This window comes from Myxocyprinus asiaticus, chromosome 24, assembly GCF_019703515.2.
Source record: "Myxocyprinus asiaticus isolate MX2 ecotype Aquarium Trade chromosome 24, UBuf_Myxa_2, whole genome shotgun sequence".
NCBI lineage: Eukaryota > Metazoa > Chordata > Actinopteri > Cypriniformes > Catostomidae > Myxocyprinus > Myxocyprinus asiaticus.
Window position 1 is genome coordinate 2,749,372 of NC_059367.1, and position 14,493 is coordinate 2,763,864.

The following is a 14,493-nucleotide window of genomic DNA, read 5'->3' on the forward strand; positions in this document are numbered from 1 at the left end:
CAAATTCCTTGTGTGTGTGTGTGTGTGTGTGTGTGAGCACATCTGGGCAATAACAATGTGATTTCTGATGGTATCAGATGGTAATATCATGGTACTTTGATATACAACTACCATGGTACTTCGCTATATTACAACATTCATATACCACTGTATTAACATGATGCGTCTAGGTAATGGTACATGTCCAAAAAACATGGTAATGTCATGGTACTTTTTAAGTCCTTTCGTGTAGGCTAATAAGTGTTTTGATACTCTTTTGGTTGGAAAATGTATTCACCTGCAGAAGTCATTCACAAGCTGCACATGTATTGAACTTAATAAAGGCTTTCTTCATCACTGGCAAACGATATGGATTTGCAGGTTTGGTTTCCATTGATTGATTGTAGATCCACTGCAACCAGCGTTATCTTTATTTGCCGTGTTATAAAATATTACATGAACTTGTTGAGAAGTGAGAGCGATTTGTAACGAAGCTACTGCCCATCACTGTTTATATACGTATATATAATAATATAATAATATTTGATATTACTTTCCTATAACATGAACAACACTATTGCACTCCATTTCATGATTTCTCCTGATATCTGTACCTTCATACTATAATGTATTTTATTGTGTACTGTGACTGTAGGAGTGACTCAGAATGTTGAATTATCCATAAGTGCAAATTAATATGATCCTGATTGAAATTGAAATGATATTCGTACTTGCATAGCTCCACCTGTGATTTATCTGTTCAAATTGCTTGTAAAAAAAAAAGTGGCATACTTTCAAATAGCACTTGTTTCTCAGTGATAAGGCTTAAATATTAGTTAAAAATGCCAGCAGGTCCATATAGGACGTTGTAATGGTTAGTAGCAGCAATTAATGTTATATAAATGGCCACTAAGTAGGTTGTTTCCTAATTTACTGTTGCTGTGCTTTCTTAGGCATAATGCTGCAGCAAAGCCGTCTGCTCGAGTTGCAATCTTACATCAGAGTCTGTTGGAGGACAAGTGATCCTGCCAAGACAAGTTCCAGAGAGATTTATAAGGTAGTCTATGCCGAGGGGGACACTAACTTATTAACCATCTGTAACCGGCAGAGATATTTTGCACACTGCGAGGGAAAAGCCCAGTCTTGAAATGGCTGTGAATTAGACCTGTTCAAATATCAAAATTCACAATTATTACAGGAAAACTTGAACTCAAACGTCATGAAACTATGTATCATTTCATCCACTAACGGCACCAATGTAGCATGTGATAATAACATTAAGTATCTCTTCAAAATAACAAATGTAAGATAAAACAATATTACTTTTTAATTACTCTTTCATTTAGCTTTCATTTTAATCTATGAAAGTGGGGTTAATGATAGTGTGTCACACGAGAGAGTAATTACTGAGTGAACTCATCAACCTTTACTTTACTACTCCCAAACCAGAATGGGTAATGTCATAACATTTGTCAAAAGAGCTCAGCTTTGTAATATAAACCAGCTTTCCTTCACTAACGTCTCAGTACTCATATGCTTTAGACTGACCCAAGGGGGGTATCACACCGGTCTTGTGATACCATTTGACTCCAGTGATCTCGAAAAACTAAATTTAGCCAAGTCACACAGAGGGGATCACGAAACACAGGTGAAATACACTGAACCCAGGCTTTAGGAGTCGGTACAGCTCTCTAATTTCATCAAACAGGGATGTGGGATGGAGAGAGAGAAACAACCTTTTGGTCCTGTGATACCTTCACAGTGATGTTTTATTTATTCACGACAGTTAAAGCATGCAAACTGCAGAGTGAATCTATATGTTAGGACCAAATGTACATAAAATACTTTTTGGAAGTCACCATATCCTGGTGTTGACAGGCTGTACTCCATCTAAAGGTATTTTAAACAGCATTTTGCTAATTATTAAGCATGCATTTGTACTTAAAAAATAAAATAAAATCATATGTGACTGCAGGGCTATTGAAATAAACTGCAAAAGAAGCTAAAAGGTAATAAAAAAAATAATAAAACCCAGTGGCAAGTTACAGCTTCAAAAACATGAACTTTATCCTATACATATGGTACAACTGGCTAAAGGCACCCTTTAAAGGAATAGTTCACCCAAAAATGAACATTCTCTCATTATTCACTTATCCTGATGCCGTTCCAGATGTGTATGACTGTCTTGCTTCAGCAGAACACAAATGAAGATTTTTAGGAGAAGATAGAGCTCTGTCAGGTCCTTATAATGCAAGTACACGCGTCCCAGCACTTTGACGGTCCAAAAGTCACATTTAGGCAGCATAAAAGTAACCCACACGACTCCAGTCGATCAATGAATATCTTCTAAAGCGAATCGGTAGGTTTCTGTAATTAACAAGTCGATAATGAAAACTTAAATTAAAAAGTAAATTTTTGGGTGAACGATTTCTTTAAGAAAATTTGCTGTTTTCTGGTCGCAAAGTGTATCAAGATTGAAAAAGATTCATATCTTTTTATTGAATATTTATAGAGCAATTTAATCTGTAACTTAACCTCCTGAGACCCGAGCGTGACTGCTGTGTGCATTTTCCATTTTCCATAACTAGTAGCACTTAATAAACATGCAGAAAAAAAATTATGTCCACATATGTGGACAGCGGTACTGAGTTGTGAAATTTTAAATAATAGTTTGTTTATAAAATAGTAGTTTATAAACACATTAATCTCCATTGTGATTGGATCAGTCAATGTGAGCCCACTTTGAACATTTTTCATAACAAATCTATTTGATCTGTTTTTAAGAAAAACAATGTGTTTTATGGGGTTGTTTACCCAGGTGTTTATGAAAGTACCGTGGTAGTTTTTGTTGCTGTTTTGGGTGAAAATAAAATCAAAAGTGCCTTTAGCCCATTTCAACTCCCTTTATAAATTTCACCTGCAGTCTTTATCTTAAATTAAATAAATGGTCATGATAATTTATCAAATCCAAAATGAACATTTACAGTATTTAATTTGTGTGTGTGTGTGTGTGTGTGTTTAATTAATCTCATATAAACTATTTTGCCTTATTAAAGATTTTTTTTTTTTTTTCAATCAGTCATAATCAGGGCATGAGATGATAATGCTATTCTGAAAACAAATGATGAAACAAACTAACTTGTTTTTCAGGTAACATTGAACAGACTGCATTCTGCTGACTGTATACTGATAAGACCTCAGCGTTATCTGTTATGTCACGGATGGATACATCCTAATCCTATACATGAAGATGTAAACAGCCCATTCATAAAAACTTTCATACATTCAACCTGATGCCCAACTCCAATAAAGGTGTATATTAACCACAGTACAGGGCTAAGGTCAAGTTCCAGGTTAACGTGCATCAAATGTCCTGTGTTTGTTTTGATCTCGTACTGGATTACGCCTGATCCCTTGAAGTACATCCAATAAACTTTACCGAGAGGTGAGATTGACAGGTGAACAACAGGATCTTCTACTTTACGTGCAGTTACATCACCGTCACTGTGTGTCCCTCAGTAACGGGACACTGAATCACAAAAAGCTGTCAACAAAGATTTTGCAGAGGTTCAAATGCTGTTATCAGCAAAAAACAGGAGAAAAGGTAAACTTAAAGAAATCCTGTATAGAGGCTCTTTAGTTACTAATTTATTAGAATAGCACATTTTCAATGGAAAAATCTTTAAATAAAACTCTATAAAGACAGATATAAACAGTAAAAATCTAACTTTTATTATTATTATTATTATTATTATTATTATTATTATTATTATGTGTCCCTGATTTCTAAATAATAACTACCAAAGTAAGCGATACAAAAAAATCCACTTAATATTTGACATTTACAAGAGACAACTATTAACCTATTGTTGGGCCTCATGTGCTCAGACAGGAGACAAAGGCAGGCCTACATACAGTCATAAAGCCTGACTGAGGCCTGTAGGAACACTCAAAGCCTGATAACACAAAAACAGCGCCAAAATCAAACAAAGGGAGTCCAAACAGATTACAGATCCCATCAAGCCTTGCTCACTTTACACCTAGGTTTGAAATTCTGAAGGATCGAACTCAACTCCTATTGGATGAAACGCACAACAGAAAGCGTCCCTCAACCATGATGTCATCCGGAGCATAAAACCCCGGAGATTCCCCCTAAGCCTTGCTTCCAGCAACAGTATGCGCCATGTCCAGTTGCAGCCCTGCTGCTCTCAGGTGTAGCCTCGCTGCCCAAAGAAGTAAAGTACATACCTGAACTTTGGCCATACAATCTCCATCTCGCAGCACGAGCCGAGATTCTCCGTGTTCCACAGAGCACGCTAACAGATCCGAAGAAGACTGCTGAGCAATCCGCGTCTCACCCTTTTGCCTGCAGAAGTGAAGAAAGAAGATTTCTTTTCCTTCTTCAACCAAGTCGACTTCGCTGTTTTCCCCGCCAACCCGCCAAGAATCAGCTGTCGTACCGCCTGCCGTTCTTTTTTCTTTTCTTTTTTGAATTTTCTCCCCTTTTCTCCCCAATTTGGAATGCCCAATTCCCAATGCGCTCTAAGTCCTCGTGGTGGTGTAGTGACTCGCCTCAATCCGGATGGTGGAGGACGAATCCCAGTTGCCACCGCGTCTGAGACCGTCAATCTGCGCATCTTATCATGTGGCTTGTTGAGTATGTTACCGTGGAGACATAGCGCGTGTGGAGGCTTCATGCTATTCTATTCTATTCTTCAGCCATCCATGCACAACTCACCACACGCCCCATCGAGAGTGAACCACATTATAGCGACCACAAGGAGGTTACCCCATGTGACTCTATTCTTCCTAGAACCGGGCCAATTTGGTTGCTTAGGAGACCTGGCTGGAGTCACTCAGCACACCCTGGATTCAAACCCGCGACTCCAGGGGTGGTAGTCAGCGTCTTTACTCGCTGAGCTACCCAGGCCCCCACAGTGTGTTATTCTTGTGTATCAGTGTTATTGCTTGTACAGTTTACGGACTGCCGAGTCCTTTCATAGCTGCTAATAATACTCAAAGGTTTTGCTCTATCTTACTGTTACCACGAATAAGATTTGCTGTGTTGTCATCCAACCATGTTGGGCTATTTGTGCATTTCCGCCATCGCGGGTGAGACTGGCGCACTGAGTTTATCCATTAAAGAACCAATGATCATGGCGGAAGGATTACGAACTGTTCACCGCATCTCTGAGTGATAAAACTAACAATTGCCATCTCTCCCATGATCACTAAACTGGCTTCGGTGCCGTCACCCTGTTCTCTCTCTCTCGTACTAACCACACACACACACAAGACCCCTCACAAACATACACGCACACACATTTGGTGAACAGATAACTTGGCGATAGAGCCCCGCTTTGTCCCTAAGTTATCGTACCAGCAGAGACACATGTTAAAATGGCAGATGCCATTAACCAGTCTCTCTGCCCACATTTGCTGCCACATTCTCTGGCTGGAAACCTCGCGTGTGTCACGCCTGCCATTTGCTGCACTCCTTCTCTCCTTACACACACACACACACACATACACCCATTCACACACACACCTCTACCCTCCTCTCATGTATTATAGGCTTATCTGTTACCATATCTAATCATGTTACTGTTTAGTTTGTAGTTGGAAGTCGGAAGTTTATCAACTGCATTGTATTGATTATTAATTGATATTACTGCATCAATAAACTTTGTTATACTTTCAAGAGAAGTGTTTTGGTATTGTTCAGCATGCACCTGTGTCAAGGGCTGGCAGGGGATGTCAGTGCTTGGATTCAAGTCTTCATTGTTTTCCTTTTGAATGTCGATGTTCTCCGGATGTCGACTTTCCTAACAGAACAATCCATACTGGTGGTGGTGGTGTAGTGGACTAAAGCACTGAACTGGTAAGCAAAAAGGTTGTTGGTTCAATCCCCACAGCCACCACCATTGTGTCCTTGAGCAAGGCACTTAACTCCAGGTTGCTCCAGGGGAATTGTCCCTGTAATCAGGGCACTGTAAGTCGCTTAGGATAAAAGCATCTACCAAATGCATAAATGTATATGTATATTGAGACTGCTATACTGTCTGGTTATTAGTCCCTGATTCCAGGGTGTTGCCTGGCAATATGAATTCTTATTAATATTCTATTGATTTTGATCATTGATAGTTATCCTTGATGATTGTTGATTTGAAGGATTAATAAGCTAATGTTGATTCTAATCAATGTTCTATTGATTTTAATAATTAATAATTATCTTTAATTATTAATTATTGCTAATAACCAAATCTGCTCCTGAACGAAGCCCCAACACTATATTTATTGTACATGAAAATCAACACAAAATTGACATGTTGAAGTTATAGTTTATGTTGACGTTGTCATTTAAGCACATTGCTATCAACATTTTTACAAATAAAAAGATTTATTTAAGATAAGGGTTAGGGTTAGGGTTAGGGTTAGGGTTAGGTTAGGGTTAGGGTTATGGTTTATTGCATTTGCATCTTTTACATGATAGTTACTGATACACAATGAAGTTGTAAAGTTCATATTGACATTGTCAAGTTGTCATTGTGCATGTCAAAAACATTTCATATTTGAATAATTTAACAATATGCAGGTAGTGACACACATGTGCACATAAGAACAGCAGTTGTAAAGTTAATGTAGGCATTGCCCAGTTGTCATTGTAAATACATTGTGATCAAGAACCCTTTTTCCAAAGTTCAGACTGTGAACTTTGATGTAACAGCAACACAATATTTTCTTATTACACCCTGCTGTTGAATGTTCTGCTCACTGAGTTCAGGGTTCATCCTGTGAGTTGTGAGTATTTGGGTGTGTTATGTTGTCATTACATAAGACTGAAACACACTTGTAACATAACGTCCTGCCAAGATGCCAGTGAAAGCCCAGTGATGTATGACGAGGCAAGACCCCAGAACTGTCAGCATCACATTCAAATAGTAAAGGGTGATCTTCACATGACTCATTTGTTTACAGCATGTGCTCTTGTGTTGGCCAATACTGGACACTGCAAATACATGATACAGAACACTGGTTCATGAGACCTCTGTGCAGGACAAGTGCTGCTTTTGACAAATAAACAGCATTATCAAAACTTGATGTAACTTCCCATGTTATGGCCGACATTAATATGAAGTGAATAGTTTGTGTTCAAATTCATTAGCAAAAATTTTCGAATACACTCTACTAACAAAGTCAGAAACAACTAGTGGCATTTTCCACTGCTGTATTATAAACCAATTGTACAAAATACACGAAGCATGAAGACGTGATGCTGAGGCAGAATGAATCACAGTTTTACCACAATTGTTAAGACGCATTTCTTGAAACGTTCACCCATTTTCTCATAACTTTAAACACAAAACCAAATCTTGAAACTACATTCACAAAAATCCTGACTCTTCTGGCAAAATCAAACAATCGCCTCAAAACCATTTTATCTGTGCTCAAAACCAAACAATGCTTTCAGATCATACACACAGCCAGTCGATACATAAACACTACAGATCATTCATTAGACACTACATCACAAAACACATTTTAGTAATCAAATTTGATTTTGCACAACATTTTTGAGTGTACTGTAAAGTGCTTTTCATGTACAGTTTTTTTCAACTGCAAAACTTTGCCTCTTTTTTTTCAAAACTTTACACACAAATCCAAGAATTGCACACACAAAATGCAAAATGCCTCACATCTCTTGCAAAATGAAGCACTGCATTCAAAATATCACAAACACATCTCAAAAGCAAACATTTGTCTTACGTTGCAAACACCTTTGCCATAATATTATATTTTTGGATATATCATATACACACAGTTATTCAAAACCTAAAGCTCTTCTTTCATGAGCTCCTATGTACATTTCTGTACAAGATTGAAAGTAATTGGCAGAGAGATGTTGAAAAATCCATGGTAAACACGAAAGAAAGATTGAAACCAAACTATTTATTTTTTTACTGTAAGCATTTGTGGTTGTGAATACAGTATTACACAGTACGCAAGAAATACATCAACCATGTGTAGTTGGACAGAAAACAAACATAATTTTGAAAAAGGTGATTATTCCAAAGGAATGGTGTGTGTGTGTGTGTGTGTGTGTGTGTGTGTGTGTTTGTTGGTGGGCGAGATAGTTGGGTGTATCTAGGCTCCATCTCTCCTCCGGGCTGGGTCCGGCCACAATACTTCATCCACGTCACATGCTATGTTCTCTCTTGCCAGACATCTTGGAAAGAACCTCCTTGTATGGCGTATCCAACCTTGGATGGAGGCAGCGTCAATGTCTCCACATGCCTCCTCAATTGCCTGGAGAAGTGTCATGTTGACATAGGGACGATGATCATACACTTTCCAGCACCATGTGGGGAAAAATTCCTCAATAGGTTTTAGAAATGGTGAATATGGAGGCAGGTAGACAACAGAAAAATGGGGATGAGTAACAAACCAGTTTTGGAACTGATGGGCGTGATGAAAGCTGACATTATCCCAGATGATGACAAATCTTGCCTGGTCTTCATTCTGCAGACCTTGAACAAGCATATCATGAACAGCATCCAGAAAACGTATGATGTGATCAGTGTTATGGGGCCAAGTGTGGCATGATGGTCCAGGACACCATTCTGTGCACCACTAATTGCAGCACACATTGTAATGTTTCCGCCACTTTGTCCAGGGACATTGACAATGGCCCTTTGTCCAATGACATTTCTCCCCCTTCTTCTGGTTTAGCTGAGATTGAAGCCCACCTCATCCACATAAATGTATTCATGGACAATGGCATGGGCATCCATCTCCAAAATTCTACAAAAGAATATGTAGATCAGTATATGCACAACCCAATAGCCTGACTTGGTAGGTGCAAGTCTGATATTTTGGAGAAAGTGTTGTATGCATACATCCACAAAGTCATGTCAAAGGTTCTTGACTCTGTCACAGTTCCTTTCAAATGGGACCCTGTACAGCGGTTTCATTCTCAGTTGATTTTTCTGGAGGACATGTATTGCTGAGGGGCTCACACCATTTATGTTAGCCAAAATTGTGGCATCATTAAGGATATGATTGCATATTTGGCGAATATTTATAGCATTATTGGCCAAAACCAAATTCACGATAGTTGTCTCTTGCTCTTCAGTGAACATGTGACCTCACCCACCATGAAACCTTCGCCTTTCCACTCTGTAGACGATTCAAGAACAGTGTGAGTGTGTGCCATAAACTGCAACATAATATATACTATTTTATACAATATAGTCAGAATGTCTTCTTACAGTCAGCTGTACTGTTGTACAGTATGATAACCCACCAGACTGTGACCAATCATGCAGTGCACTGCAGTAAATGGATGCATGGGTGCTAAAATATATGTATTATAGTATACCGTATGTTATGCTGAAATAGCTATTATTATGTGTACATTAGAACATGTGTACATTACAGTAGATTATTACATACCTGTTCTCATTTCTAAAGGTTCGAATTATACCCGCCACTGTAAATCGACTCAAATTAGGCTGGACCCTCTATCCAGCCTCTCTCATTGTTATGTAGTTTTCTTTGTTCTTTGGACTTTTGCAATTGGACTGCAGTATTTTTACAGTATGCAAGTACTGAATATACAGACATTCAATACTGCTTGCAGTACTTACAGTATACAATATATTCACTGTACTACTAAGTTGTGATTACTAAAATGCATTTACTATATAAAATAAAATAAAAATTCTGTAACTATATGCCCTGGACACTGTATTCTCTTTTTGTGATGTAGTGTCTAATGAATGATCTGTAGAGTTTATATATTGACTGGCTGTGTGTATGATCAGAAAGCATTGTTTGATTTTGAGCACAGATGAAATGGTTTGTTTGTCAAACGATTGTTTGATTTTGCCAGAAGAGTCAGGGGTTTTGTGAATGTAGTTTAAAGATTTGGTTTTGTGTTTAAAGTCTTAACAATTGTGAAAAACTGTAACCCCGAAATTAACCCCAATCTCTGCAAACAAGAGCCGAATTCTCAGACATATCAACATTCTGTTTTAAGAATATTATGGCAAAAAAGTTCCAAGTTTCGCTTTGAGTCAGAATGCAAAGACAATGCTTGAGAACACAAAACAACATACTGTAGATAGATAGACAGACAGACAGACTGACAGATAGAAAGATGATAGAAAGACAGACAGACAGGCAGACAGACAGATAGATAGATGATAGACAGACAGACAGACAGATAGATACTGTAGATACACAGACAGACAAATAGATAGATGATGATAGACAGACAGACAGACAGACAGATAGATAGATAGATAGATAGATAAATAGATAGATAAAGTAGACAGACAGGCAGACAGATAGATAGACAGAAAGACACACAGACAGACAGACAGACAGACAATAGATAGATACAGTAGACAGACAGGCAGACAGACAGACAGACAGACAGATAGATAGATAGATAGATAGATAGATAGATAGATAGATAGATAGATAGATGATAGACAGACAGACAGACAGAAAGACAGACAAACAGACAGACAGATAATAGATAGATACAGTAGACAGACAGACAGACAGACAGACAGATAGATAGATAGATAGATAGATAGATAGATAGACAGACAGATACAGTAGACAGACATGCAGACAGATAGATAGACAGACAGACAGACAAATGATAGATAGATACAGTAGACAGATAGACAGACAGACAGACAGATAGATAGATAGATAGATAGATAGATAGAGTAGACAGACAGAAAGACAGACAGACAGACAGACAGATAATAGATAGATACAGTAGACAGACAGACAGACAGACAGACAGACAGACAGACAGATAGATAGATAGATAGATAGATAGATAGATAGATAGATAGATAGATAGATGATAGACAGACAGACAAACAGATGATAGATAGATACAGTAGATACACAGACAGACAAATAGATAGATGATAGACAGACAGACAGACAGACAGACAGACACCCAGATGATAGACAGATACAGTAGACAGATAGGCAGACAGATAGATAGACAGACAGACAGACAGATGATAGATAGATACAGTAGACAGACAGACAGACAGACAGACAGACAGACAGACAGATGATAGATAGATACAGTAGACAGATAGACAGACAGGCAGACAGATAGACAGACAGACAGACAGACAGACAGATGATAGATACAGTAGACAGATAGACAGACAGACAGACAGACTGATAGATGATAGATATACAGATAGATACAGTAGACAGGCAGACAGACAGACAGACAGATAGACAACATGAGTTGTGGAACATCAGATGTGATCAAGGAGATTTTGACAGCTTTATGTGCCATTGAAGAGATTAAGTCTATCCCTCACAGCCTCGTTGTTATTCCCATTAAAAATCAATTTCAAACGTTTATTCCAGATAATTGTACTGTATGCAATAACCAGAGAAGATCTCACAATTAAACTGCACTTGACCCAGCCCATTAGCACTTTGCACGCACAATTTCGCCAAACCCACTTGCGCCTGGACTTAGTGCATGCTTGCATGAAAATATTAAAACTTAATGGCCATGCCCACTGACTTTGTTCTTATGACTTGTGACGCTGCACTTAGCGCTAGTGCTTTTAAAACAGGGTCCAGCATGTTACAGTAGAACATTTACTGTTGCACAAAACAAAGTAGACTTACATTGTCACAACATGTGATACAGTAAATACACTACACAGTACAGGACATGGCCTTTAACTTGCAGTAATGTAGTATAGAAGAACTGTATGTTGCCTTAACTGTCTAAATTAAATTGCAGTTACTGAAGTCCTGTTTTTATTTGTATTTTATGCATTAAGGTTATAAAACTTTAATAGATGTAACCATAAAACGACATGTTGCACAGCATGTTGAGGTTATGTTTACTTTTTATTAAATGCATTATCAGAAAATTTTGTGAAATTGAATTGTTCTGCAAAGTTAAGAGCCTATTCAGTGAGCTGTGTGAATAGTTTTGAGTAACACACTCAGCGCTAAAAAAGTATTTAGAGCAAAAAGGACATAAATGCAATGGTTGTTAATGGTACATATGGTACACACACACACACACACACACACACACACACAATTACATTTAACTGTCTGTGATATTCTGAGACAGTTCATGGAAAAATAAAGTTTTCACATGATCTGATAACACTATTCTTTAGATATATAATTTATATATATATATATATAATTTTCTGAGATGATAAATATTTTGTACAAACTGATCTATGAACTTCTAATCAGATCTTCACTAATAATATAAATATTCCAAACACAGTCAATATATATATATATATGCATATTTACAGATACAGTAGGAAACATATACACACAAAATCAATCAGACAGTTCAATAGACAGAAAGGAACAAATAATCGTATCACAATAACATCAAAATGCTTCCACACTTTACACACCTGTTAGTCTACTGCACATTATGATGCTCAGTGTTTGTACTGGATGTGTGTTGTGTTGAATTCTGATGTCTGTCAAAGAAAGACTTCATTACATCACCAGCATCACTCCTCATGAACAAGTACAATATACAGTCAACAATTGGATTCAAATACAAGAGACAGAAAAGAAAGTTAAAAACTCTATGATTGGTTGAACCCGTCGGTAGCTCAATAATTTTTATGTCACTCAAAAACAACATAATTACTGAAGGGAGGATGATACATGTGTAATTCAGCAGCACCAAGAACAGACTGCCCAAAATTAATTTGCGCTTATGAGAAGTAATTGATATTGAGTGAGAGAGACCTCTCCAAGTACCAACAAAACACAGAATGATTATTGGGAAGGTGATGAAACATGCTATACAAAGAGACAGGTCAGTAAAATCAACATTATAGGCATCTATTGTAAAAAAGATGAGAGTCACAACCCAGATGATGACAGAAATCAAACAGGAGGATTTTAGTGAATTGTGAGTTCTGTACCAGATAGGATGAGAAACCAACAGATATCTTTCAAAAGCAATACATGCCATAAAATACAGACCCGCAAAAAAAGAATATTCATATGCATTCCACAGTTTATTAGACCATCTGTTTGCTGCTGATATTAACAGACAAATAACCTGTATGAGGTCTGAAAGAATCAACTGTATGACAAAAACTGAAGCAGCACGTTGAGACTTGATGAGAAAACACATCGCACACAGAGTTAAGAGCATGATTGGAACCTCAATGATTGAAAGAACCCAAATAAATAATGATTCTGCAAATTCTAGTTTAGCAAAAAAAGCCTGCGAGTTGTTGGTGCTGATGTTGTGTTGTATCATGATGTCATGAAATCTTGACAGTAAACACTGAAATATAAAATATCAAACCTGTCATTAGTTTTACATGTTTTCGAAACAGAAATAAACATGTTGATGTTTTCAGTCAATATCATGCAGTCGGTCAAATCACTTAACATGTTTCTTTTTATCTGTTTAATTGATGTCACTCGAGTTACTCATCAGGTTCACACTTTACATTTTCATTCAAAGAAAACAAAGTTTAATCAACATGATTAAAAATCACAGGAATTAGATTTATTCACTGAAAGAATCACAGTGAGAGCGGAGTGTAAAACACAAAGATAGCTGATAATATGAACACACACATGAGAGGACATGATCTTACCTGAATCAGACTGTAGATCCACTTACAGGACTGAAGATGTTGCTCACCAGTAGATGATGCTGTTTAAGAGCTGATCATGATATCATACAGGACTTTAATCATCCATATGAACAAAGAACAAGACCCATAAAATACAGAGTGATTCTGGCACATCAAGGACCTGAAAGAAAACACCCAAAGCTAAAGTTTGGAAGGAAAAGATGTTGTAAAGATCTACAATGACAGTTGACTATATAGACAACACAATGTCCACATGATCTTACCTGGAATCAGGATTGAAGATGTTGCTCATCAGTAGATGATGGTGTTTATGAGCTGATCATGCTTCTTTTATAGTCTGAATTCACTCTGGAAACATCACTTCAAATGGACAGTGGTTATGTCAGATAATGACTGACAGAAAAACCTCAAAGCTGCATTAAACATCATCTATCTGTAATGTAGATGTTTTAGTCGAACTGCATGTCAACTGACACGAGCAATCAGCAAATGAAAAACCTCAAAGATGCAAAAAGATCAAGATGAAGACTAAACAACTGACTAAACATCTTAAAGAGCTGCTTTCCCAGATAGCATCCGGATGTGGGCCACTTCAGGCAATGATGTGGCACTGCTGGCCTTCTTCTGGCCCGGACAAAATGGATGTGAGCCTGAAGTGGCCCACATGTAAAGTAGCAAATATGGCCCAAATATCCCAAATCACATGCGGGCCTTTTTAAGCAAAGATGTGGTGCTCACGGCAATGTGTAATCTATATGTGACCCTAAAGTGGCCCATGTTGTAAATAGTGTATATGGCCCAAATATCACAAAACAAATGTGGACCACCTTTGGCAAAAATGTGGCACAGT